This window comes from Chelonoidis abingdonii, chromosome 1 (genome assembly GCF_003597395.2).
Source record: "Chelonoidis abingdonii isolate Lonesome George chromosome 1, CheloAbing_2.0, whole genome shotgun sequence".
Lineage (NCBI taxonomy): Eukaryota > Metazoa > Chordata > Testudines > Testudinidae > Chelonoidis > Chelonoidis abingdonii.
Window position 1 is genome coordinate 225,146,361 of NC_133769.1, and position 11,835 is coordinate 225,158,195.

General features: G+C 46.6%; 1 non-coding gene across 1 annotated transcript; it reads right to left on the minus strand.

Moving 5' to 3' along the window:
- Nucleotides 1-816: 816 nt before the first annotated feature.
- Nucleotides 817-980, minus strand: LOC116820154 (U1 spliceosomal RNA). Its single transcript, XR_004372564.1, has one exon. It is a non-coding gene; the product is annotated as a U1 spliceosomal RNA (small nuclear RNA).
- Nucleotides 981-11,835: the final 10,855 nt, after the last annotated feature.

Genomic DNA, 11,835 nt, shown 5'->3' on the forward strand with positions numbered 1-11,835 from the left:
ACACAACAGTCAATGCAAGGGAAAATGTCCACAAGATAATCTCACTGTTAAGTTGTGACCTACACTAGAACTGGTTGAAAACCTTTGAAATCTCACCAGGCTTTTGCTCTTTTTTTTCCAAAACTTTGTCAACATTTTGGGAAAGCTTTTTGCTCTTTTCAAACCATCGTTTTACAGCAGATAACATTTTACAGCAATTGGGAACTCTGACGAAAAAGTTTTCAATTAGCTCTGGCCACTCTAGGAAAATTCCTGTCCTAGAGTGGTGCAGCCCTGGCATACCAAGAGCTTTATCATTTACCACCGTAACTGACATCAGAATATTCCCAGAGAACATGTCAGCAAGTTAAAAAAAGGACAGCATGCAGCAAAGAAAGGGTGAAGAGAATCTTTTGCAAAAAACAAAGGACACTTGAGAGATACACCTGTACATGGTGCCTCTTTGACTGCCTTTGTGGTGAAGCAGTAGGCATTTTAATAGAAGCTGAGAGTCTCAGGATTGAAGGATGCCATGTTATGCAAGGAGACGGTAGAGCTTGTCTACCTAGGAGGTTGCACTTTGACCTCTCAGGAACTGTATTAAGGTATGCCTTAAAGAGAAAAGAGCACAGGAGTATCCTGCATATTTTCACTTATGAATCAACTGTACAAAGGTCCACTCCTCACACCAATTCTACAGGCTGGAAAAATTGATCTTGATGACCTCTCACCCAAAGATTATGCAGGCTGGAGATTTGAACATAGCAAACACCAAATCATTTTATTGTTCTGCCTAGTAAGGCCTTAACTGCCAGTAAGATGATTTTTTTTCCTCCCCAGGGGAAAGCGTGAACACAGTCCCCCACTACCACAAATTGTGTGGTCGAGTTTCCCACATTTGGGGAAATCGCAGGGGTCAGCACACCCGCAGTGAAATGGATGAGCCTCACCCTGGGAAAGCCACCTTCGTGATCATGGTATCTCCTCTGCCAGGTAAGTATGATAGGTAAATTCACTATCCTACTGCATTTAGAAGCTAATAACTTCTGAGTTCTAATCCTGACTTTGGTACTGATTCCTCCCTGTAGCTTTGAGCAACTCACTTAACTTCTCTACCTCAATTTCCCCCTCTGTACAATAATGATAACAATACTCACCAAGTTCACAGAGGTGGTGGTGGTGGTGGTAGGATTAGCGAGTTAACATTTTTAAAGGACTTTCAAAATATGCAGTATAACGGTGCATACATTCCACTTTTCACCCATCAGTCCTAAATTGCTTTATAAAAATGTGTCTACTTTACATTTTGGATGCAGAGACACAAGCAGATTAAATAACTTGCTTGGGGCCAGAAAGCAAATCAGTGGTAGGGTCAGGAAGAGAATCAGGGTCCAAAATAGTTACGAGACTATACAAAAAGAGTAAAGATGATAAATGGCAATGTATCAGTTTGGGGGAAAGAGAGCATAGGGATCTGTGGTCTTTATTTACCAGTCATGATCTGCTGGAGATGATAAATACCACAGTGATGATGTTTGCAAATGATGTTCTTTGACTTAGCCTCCCTTTACATCACCCCACCTGCCCTCTCTACTCTACCAATGACACCAGCCTCAGTACTCCTGTTGTGTCCTTCTCTCATGGACAGCCGCATCTCTGAGGCCTCTTCCATGCTACTCTCATGCTCAGCATTCCCTTCCATTCCCTGTTCCAGCATTGCCAATGCTTGTGAGTTCACTGCAATATTTGATGGTTTTTCTAAAGCCCCAGCCCCTGGATTCATGGGATTACCAGGGAATCTCAGCTTTCATTTTTAAAAAGTAAGTTTCCACTCCTTATAACCGTGTAGAAAAGCCTGAAAGCATGAACCATAAAGGTGCAGAAAGCAGAAGGCAAGTAAATTACTTAAAAAAAAATTTCAGGGTTTTAAATCCATGACAGAACACAGAGCAGCAGTCTCAAGTTGCAGCGGGGGAGGTTTAGGTTGGATATTAGGAAAAACATTTTTACTAGGAGGGTGGTAAAGCACTGGAATGGGTTAGCCGGGGAAGTGGTGGAATCTCCTTCCTTAGAGGTTTTTAAGGTCAGGCTTGACAAAGCCCTGGCTGGGATGATTTAGTTGGGGATCGGTTCTGCTTTGAGCAATGGGTTGGATTACATGACCTCCTGGGGTCCCTTCCAACCCTGATATTCTATGATTGATTCCATGATTTTGGGCGCCCAACTTGTGGTGTTTGAAAATATGGGTTCCAATGGTGCTGGGCCCTAGAGCCTTGATCTTGCAGCAGCATCTGTGGCCAGGTCTACACTGCGACTTTAAATCGGTTTAATGGCCGATATACCGATTTAACGCTGTATCCGTTCACACGACGTCGTCATTAATATCGAGTTAACCGCCTCCTTAAATCGATTTCGGAACTCCTCCCAAACGAGAGGAGTAGCGCTAAATTCATAACATCGGATTAGGGTTCCGTGGGACGGAAATCGACCGTTATGGCCTCACGGTGCGAGCATCCCCAGAGTGCTGCAGTGAAGCGCTCTGGACAGCCAATCTGGAACGTCCGGATGCAGCGGCAGGTAAACAGGAAAAGCCCCGCGAACTTTTGAATACATTTCCTCTTGTCCAGGCAGTGGAGCTCTCTGATCAGCACGGCTGCGATGCAAGTCCTTCAAATCAGAAAAAAAAAACAGGCTCAACATGGACCGTATCAGGGGATGATACTAGTCTGATCGCTGTATGGGAGACAAATCTTGTTTGTTACCAGCTCGCTTACAAAGAAACGAAATGCCAAAAGCGTTTGAAATAAAAAACTGGCAAGGATACACAGCGCTGCAGTGCAAGCGTAACGGGAAGCCAAGAGACTCAAAATGGACGCTGCATCTGAAGGAAGGATGGGTACTAGGAGGACTCCAGCATCCACAGTCCACAGCAGTCTCTGAAATTATTTCCATTATTGGCAGAGCTCCAAGTGTCTGGTAGGGTCAAACACAGTGTCTGGCGTGGTTCAGGGAACAGCTCCTCAGTTTTCTTTCCCCCCGCCCACAACGTGAAAAAAAAAGGGTAAAAATCATTCCTTGACTACTTTCTATGTCACCCTACTGTGTACTGAATGCTGCTGGTAGACGGGATGCTACAGCACTGAAGAGCAGTATCTGCTCCTCTCCATCTCCTCCTCTCTGGTGGTAGATGGGCGTGCAGACTGCCCACCATCCAGGAGAACCCTAATTGCTCAACATCAAAGGCAAACATGCTACGCCTAGCAAGTAGATAGGACAGAATGGCTAATAACCACTTAATCATTGAAACTGGGGCTGGAAAATTTTTGCAATCACATTTGGGATTGACGGTGCTTGGCAATGAGTTCAATTCCTTCTTCCCTTATGGTGTCCTAAAAATAGAGTCCCATGCCTGCCTGACTGTCATAGTCCCCATGGAAGGCATTGCTCCAGCTGCCTCCCCCCGACATCTCATTTCACCTCCTCACTAAACAAGTCTCTGTTTCTTATTCATGGTATTCCTTTAAATACTTCATGACACAGCAAACGGGGGAGGGGCACTGACTACGGTAGCTCCAGGAAGGTTGAGGGAGGAGGAAAGCAACGGGTGCGCTTCTTGCAAGGGGCAACCCCTGTGCATGACTGACAACGTGGAGCACCTGTCTCTGAACACTGGATCTCTGTTACACTTGCCTATTATTCTAGCAGGACAGTGCACCACTGACCGTCTGGTTCCGCAAGCCGAAACTCGATGCGGAGTGCCGGTAAACAGGGAAATCCCTCGAGAAGCTTACAGTGACATTTCCTGCTTTCATGGTGTCCACGCTGATCACACACGGGTGGCGATGCAGTTCAAAATGCAAAGTAGCTCCTGCATTTGAATCTTACGGGAGATAGCAGATGAGGTTCTCATCAGATCTCCACGTATCGCCGAGGTGAGACAAATAGCGAGAGACGACGGAGTGTTTATCAGTAGCTAGGCGTAAGAACAGGAATGCCAAAGCCTTTGAAAAAATAAACATACGAAGAGATACGAATTAGCGGTGTAGCGACGTGAACAAGTAAACGGGAAGCCAGATCACTCAAAAGACGTGGTTCATGGAGGGGAGGGAGGGGTAATGAGGAACGTACAGCTACCAGCTCTCCACAGCGGTCTCTGAAAACTATTTGCATTTTTGGCTGCGCGCCCAATGTCGCAGCGTTAAACACGTGGTGTCCTTGCGTGGTTCACGGAACAGCTCGTCAGTTTTTTCCCCCTCCAGCACGGTAAAAAAAAGTGAAATAAATAATTTCCTTGAGTATTTTTCTGTAAATGTCACCCCTCTGTGTACTGAATGCTGCTGGCAGAACGCGATGCTGCTGCGGTGAAGAAGCAGTATCCAGCCCTCTGCCCTCCGCAGGGGTATACGGCCACCCAGATGAGTGCTCCTGGCTGAGTGTGCCGGGGGCTCCCAAGGGTGAAAATGGAATGACTCCCTTTTCTGACAGTGGATGGTAATCAGAACGCCTGGTAACGTCCTTCATCTTATCCACCTGGGGGCTGAGCCTTCATAGACCCATTCCTCTACTTGCGTAAAGAAAAGATTCGGAACTGCATGACTGTCATAGCCCATGGTTGCTCCTCCTCCCCTCATTTGATCTCAGTAACTACTTCTGTGATTCTTAAATTCATGCATTTCTTCATAATAACTTCATGCCAACAATGGTGGGGGGCACTGCTGTGGTAGCCCAGGTAGGTGGGAAGCAAACAGTTGTGTTACTTACTTGCAGCGTGAAATCCTCTGTGAATACTGACACAGAGCAGCTGCCGCTGTGCTACAACTGATTTAAATACACTGTATCCTATTCTTGTCTGGACTGACTCTATTTTATTAACCGTAAAAGGGCAGGATTGACTCAGTCCCCAAGTGATTAATCCTCCATTTTCCTTTCAAAAATTCAAACACAGCGGGTTATTATCCGTGTTCTGTCCCATTTACTAGGTGATGTAAACAAAAAGAGATGGAGCAGGTAACAGTTTCTGCTTGTTCCCTACAGTAAAGTACTGTACCATCTACCAACAGGAAGGGGAGAGGAGCGGATTTTCAAGTAGCAATAATCAACACCTCAGAATTAACTTTCATTGGTTATGATACTGCCACTCGGCAAGCTCTAACAACTCTCAGTGCTGCAGATTCGCCCTCTACAGTAGGCTAAGTCAGTAAAAAGAGGTACTGACATTGTAAGTACTCAGGATTGCTTATTTAACTGTCATTTTCTCGTCTGGGGTAGGGGAAAGAAAACTGAATAGCTGTTCCGTGAACCACATAAAAGACCATTACCGTGGTAACTAACAGACACTGGGTCGCTAAGCCAAGAAATGCAAATAGTTTTACGAAGAACTGCTGAGTAGACTGTGGGATAGTGCGGGAGTCCTCAGGCACCGCCCTCCGCTCTCTACCCATGATCCCCGCCCCTGAAGCCATATGCTAATTGTATAATGGTCACCGGGGGTTCTGGGTAAATGTTGTCAGTCATTCCTTGCTCACGAGGAAAACATCATGCAGAACAGTCTTTTCGCACATTTTTTTCTCTGGATTGCCTTGCAGAACAATAGGCACGTGGCAGCGAACTAGAGAGACCGCGGCTTTTGTTTTCCCGTCACCATTTGTGTACTAGATGCCGTGGAGACAGAGGCGACACTCGAGCGCTACACACCAGCATTCAATTGCTTTTGCAATGGAAATAGCAAGATGGTACCATCATTCTGTACCGGTCTACTGCCAGAGAAACTGGCAATGACAGACGGTTACTCTTCTATTTCTGAACTGTCTAGCTGCTATCACTGAGTGCCCCTGGCTAAAATCAGCTGGGGGATTCGCAACACAAAAGCAAACTTGGGATTGACTCACGTTGCCACTGAGTCAATCCCTCCTTATGCCTGTCTAAAAAAGAGTCAGTCCTGACTACAAAAGAGTCAAGCAGCACAAGAACCTGTGGCAACCTTAAATAGAGTACAGACTGTCATCTGTTAAGTCTACAAGGTGCCACACGGATCTCTGCTGCGTTTACAGATCCAGACTAACTACAGCTACTCCTCTGAAGAGGAGATATCGAGTAATATAGAAAGAGCACAGCATAACTCCTGTGGCTGTATTTAACAGGGGGTCTTTTCCCCCCCCCCCCCCTTGGCAAGCCCCCCAAAAACTTGCAACCATTGCTCTCACCTCTCTCCCAAACCCTCTGCATAGCTACTGTGCAGGATGGCCCAACCCCCCATTCCTGTCATGCAGTTGTGAGGAATACAAGATAAGAACACATAGAACTTACGTCGGACATAAACCGGGGGGGGGGCCACTTGTGAGGCATGCAGTCGTGGCTATGACAGTCAGGCAGGAACATACTCAAGTTTTAGAAAACCAGAAAGGAGCGATGGGGACCTGCCTGCCAAGTGAGGCCACTCCAAATTTGGGGTTTCAGAAACCATTGTCACAGGGGCACGCAAGATATCATCGGGGACACTAAACTGGTGATGCCACTGGTCCAGGTAAACAGGAAAAGCCTGAATCCCCAGCGAACTTTTGAAATTCCATTTCCTGAATGTCCACCGTGAGGGTCAGGACACACACAGGTGACCACACAGAGCTCATTTGCACTCGTCAAGCAAAATGCAGTCCTCCTGATAATCGAAGAAGAGCGCCAGCTTGGACCACACATGAGGTTCTGATCTGATCGCTATCTGGGGTGAGGACTCAGTGCTCAAGCACTGCGTTCCAAAAGACGAAATGAAAAGTTTTGAAAGAATTTCAAAGTCGTATGGCTGATAAAGGGCACAGCAGAGACTCCTTCATGCCACGAGTGAAAGTGAAGAACTTAGACAGGGTACCGAAAAGCCAAGAAGCAAACGGAAGGTCAGGCTCCTGAGCCGAAAACATCGCTTCTATGCTAGAACTACATGCAATTTTGGGGTTCAGCGCTACCAGTGCCCCACCCCCTGTCGTGGATTCAGACTTGGAGAAATATCAAGTGTTTCTGAGGATGTAGCCGAGGGGGAAGATGGAGACGAATTTGAGGATGAATGATGCGTGGTGATAGCACACAGCAAGTCCGTAAACCCCAACAGCCAGGATCTTTTTGAGACCCAAGAATACAGTCCCTGCTCTCCAAGCGCAGAAGCCCAACAGTGAAGGCCATGGAAGCGACCTCCGGTAAGTGTCCTCATCTGTACCAAACACGGATTTAAAACAAGACGGTTTGTTTAGATCGCATGAACCAGGGCTTTGCTGCAGTCGCAGCCATTATGTACAGGAAAATTTTCGTTAACATGTCTGGGATGGAGCGAAAATCTCCAAATTAATGTCCATGAAGGTCGATCGTGGAAGAACTCCAAACCCTATGCTATAGATGAACATTCTGGCCAGACAGCCTTCTCGGTCCCCCATAGTAGGTAATTTCAACGCCATGCAGGTTTGCAAGACATTTGGTACTGCAGGCATTGAAGGCATTGCACTGAAGCATTGGCATAAACAAACGATCTGCCTCCTGCGTGCTATTGTGCAGGAGAGATAGCATCCATTGTTACCTGTAGAACACAGGAATGTAAATAGGGGCAGACATGGCGATTTGCTACTGGCCAGAGCGGGGGGATGGGAGGAGGGATAGCGACGAGCTTTTTCAGCGTCTGGCAACAGGATTCTTCCCTGCTACCAGCACGCGTGCGATGCTGGGGGTGAGTGTAGGGTGATCACTAGCAGCGATCGTATATGATAGAGCCATGCGCTGTTGGTGGATGTGAAAGAGGGGGTTTGGGCTTTGCAGTCCTCTTACAGGAGCAAGGCATCATATAGATCACTGTGTATAATGAAGGCGGAGAAGTCAAAAATTTTAAAGCTCACTTACCATCAGCCGGCGTGGACGTACGTTGCCGTACCTGCATCTGTTGTGTGTGCCACACCAGTCACACAGACACTGAATATTTAAACGGCTACAAAATGCACCTTGTATAGAGATCACATGTGCTCTGTAAGGTGGATAGTGGTTCTATGTGAAAGAGTACTATCATTGCTCTGTAAAAGGTATCTTTCCAGTCTACTTATTCAGCCCTGGCTTTGCCTTCCCCATGCAGCTGCACATTTCTCTGAAGTCCCCTAGTGCCATCACGAGGGCTGTGCTGTGATACGGCGGAGGAAGAAGAAGACGCGAGAATGAAATGTTCACAAGAAAATTATTGAAGTAAACACGGCAATGAGAGGATAAACAGAATGATTGGAAGGATGTGGTAGCAAAGTACAGGAAAAGATGCCAGTGAACGATCTGAGAGGGCTAGGCAGGAAGACCAGCGTGAAAGAGAGAAACGCTGTGATCTGCTGCGTTCTCAAACTGAAATCCTCCCAACGCATGGTGGAGCTTCAGGAAAGAGCAGCACAGTAGCAGAGTGCCCCGCCACTGCAGCCCTGTATAACCTCCCTGCAAGCCCACGTCCCATATCTCCCTCACCCAGACGTGTAAGAACGCGTGGAAGGCTTTCTGCAACCCGCCTACTCCTCCACACCCCCTGCAGCAAGTTCAAGGAAAAAGGCTGTAATTACGCTATCAATGTGCTTAGTAGCTTTCCCTTCCCCTCCTTCCAAAGCACAGCAGTCAGGGACACCTCCTAAATCTCTGCCTTTTTTTATAGTTCCTTTTAAATACAAATACATCGAAAGGGGAGGTGGGTTGCTTACAGGGAAATCTAGTAAGGAAAAACTCATGATTTTTAACAGATGCATAATTACTTTTATGAATAATAAATGATTTTAAACGATACAGAATTTATTTCCTTCGCCAACCTGTAATGAAAAGGGGGAGGGTGGTTGCTTACACTGAATAAGTCATCAAGTGCGGAGGGGTTCATCAAGGGGAAGCAAACAGAGTCACACCGTACCTGCCGTGCTGAAACTCTTTTCAAGGCCTTCTCTGATGCGCAGCGCTCCAGGTGTGCTCTTCTAATCGCCCTGGCTCTGGCTGCTCGTACTCAGCGGCCAGGTGATTTGCCTCAGCCTCCCACCCAGCCATAAATGTCTCCCCCTTAGTCGTCACAAAGATTGTGGGAGCACATCACAGCAAGCAGCAATAGCAAGCGGACATTGGTTTGGCTGAGTCTGAGCGAGTAAGTAATGATCGCCAGCCGACCCTTTAAACGGCCAAATGCACATTCTACCACCATCCGAGGCACTGCTCAGCCTGTAGTTGAACAGCTCCTGACCACTGTCCAGGCTGCCAGTGTATGGCTTCATGAGCCATGGCATCAAGGGGTAGGCTGGGTCCCCCAGGATAACTATAGGCATTTGAACATTCGCCAACGCGTTATTTTCTGGTCTGGGAAAGTAATTCCCTTGCTGCAGCCGTTTAAACAGACTAGTGCTCGAAAGACGCGAGCGTCATGGAACCCTTTCCTGGCCATCCCACGTGGATGTGGGTGAAACGTCCCTTGTGGTCCACCAGTGCTTGCAGCATCCATTTGAAAAGTACCCCTTGCGGTTCACGTACTGGGTGCCCTGGGTCTGGGGCCAAGATAGGGATATGGGTTCCATCTATGGCCCCACCACAGTTCGAAAACCCATTGGCAGCAAAGCCATCCACTATCACCTGCACGTTTCCCAGAGTCACAACCTTTCGTAGCAGCAGCTTAACGATTGCTTTGGCTACTTGCATCACTGCAGCCCCCACAGTAGATTTGGCCCACTCCAAATTGATTTCCGACTGACCGGTAGCTGTCTGGCGTTGCAACTTCCAGAGGGCTATGCCACTCGCTTCTCCACCTGTGAGGCTGCTCTCATGTTTGTACATATACGTGCGTTTTCAGGGCAGGGGGAAAGCATGTCACAAAGTTTCTAAGAAAGTGCTCTAGCGCAGCATGCGAAAGTTTCGCAGCCACTGCGAATCGTCCCACACCGTCAAAACAATTGATCTGGTCCCACCAGTCTGTGTGCTTGTTCCCCATGCCCAAAACTTTCGGCGTTCAATGGGTAGTAGATGCCCCGTTAATAGCATTTAGCTCCAAAACGCTGGGCCAGCGGTTATGCGAGAATTCTGCCTCCATCTCGTCATCGTGCCCTGCCCGCTCAGCAATAGCTGCCTCCTCCTTCTCCTCCTGCCGGTTGCATTCATTGTCAGTCAGTATAGTCAGCAAACGAGAGTACGCGAGTTTGACAACGGTCAATACCGTTTGTAGATCTCAGGGTCCATGATTGCTGTGGCTATGGCGTTTGCTCAATGCATCTCCGCGAAAAAAGGCGCCAAAGGTTGTCGCTTGCCTTTCACAAAGGGAGGGGTGAGGCTGTACGATCCAGCACCACCCGGGCACCCGGGGCAATGTTTTCTGCCCCATCAGGCACTGTGCTCTCAACACGGAAGTGGGAACTATGGGATAGCTGAGGAACAGCTACCCACAGTGCACCGCTCCTGAAATCGATGGTAGCCTTGGACCATGGACATAAGCAATCGATTTTTTGATCGCACTGTGGACGCGCAAAACCAATTTTATAACATCGGTTTTGTAACATCGGTTTAAACTACTTCGAAATAATCGTGCAGTGTAGACGTACCCTGTGAAGGTGCAATTGCAGGGTCAGCGCCTGAGCTGCCACTCCCTCACCATATTCAAACCATTCTAAAAAAGGCACTTCTGCCATCCCACCTTTAAACAGTGAGAGGGAAGAAAAATAACCATAAAAAGCCCAACCCTTGAAGAGAATTGTCCACACATGAACACACCTTGCTATATAACCACACAAAAATTGTACTGTCACTCTTGTTCTTTTCTGTTTCCTATTCTCCTCAATCTCACTAGTTTTCCAGATGCTTACAACATTTTAACCTTTGATTGCATGTCCCCTGCACTTCTCGCTCCAGTTCTTTGTTTAATATGGATGCTGCTTTTTATCATCACAAAAGGCACGATAAAAATATCTTTATTCTTTCTTATATGACAATCTGAAGTAGACTTGGCATCAAGGATATGAGAAGTTAACCCTGAGATAGCTCATTTTATGGCAGCTGTTTGAAATTTGACTCATGGAACTTGAAGATCAGTCACTCTCTGGCCGAGAGAGCCTTGACATTATAGTATCTGTAAACTTTTAACGTCACAAATACACACCATTGGAAACAAAATATTCTTACTGTTTAAGAAGTGATTGTTACCAGAATGAGGAGAAAGCACCTCAGAATGCCGGAGGTCGAGCTACGAGGAAAGACACTTTACAAAAATAAAGTAGAAAACATTGTCATGTTTTATTTTTGGATAATTAAAATAAAACATTAAGAACAAAATTGGTACATTCTGCCACTGTCATGATCATTTTGGCTCCGATTCAGGAAAGCATTCCTATTCAGGAAAACACTCCTATTCAGGAAAACACTTAAACACGTGCTTAAAATTACACAAGTCCTGTTCTGACCTAATTAGGGTAATACATAAGCATATGCATAAATGATTTTCTGAACCGGGGCCTTGGGCCCAAATCCTCGGTGGTACTTAGGTTCCTAACGTCAACTGATTTCAGTGGAAATCTGTCGTCTTAGCTGACAGTGGAAAAGTCCACTTAATCCACTTGCTAATCACTACCGAAGCTGTAAATTTAATTGCTCACATATGCAATGTAGTTATAGTTGTGTCAGTCCTACCTTGAACGGTCCCTTAGAGTATATGCTAACTACTGATGCTCAAGAGTTTGTTCCACCTTGCATTTAGCTGTGATGCTGGAGTACCTTTCCCAAACCTAAAGAAGAGCTCTGTGTGGATCGAAAGCTTGTCTCTCTCATGAACAGAAGTTAGTCCAGTAAAAGATATTAGCTCACCCACTTCGTCTTTCTATTGCTCAAATATGACACATGAGT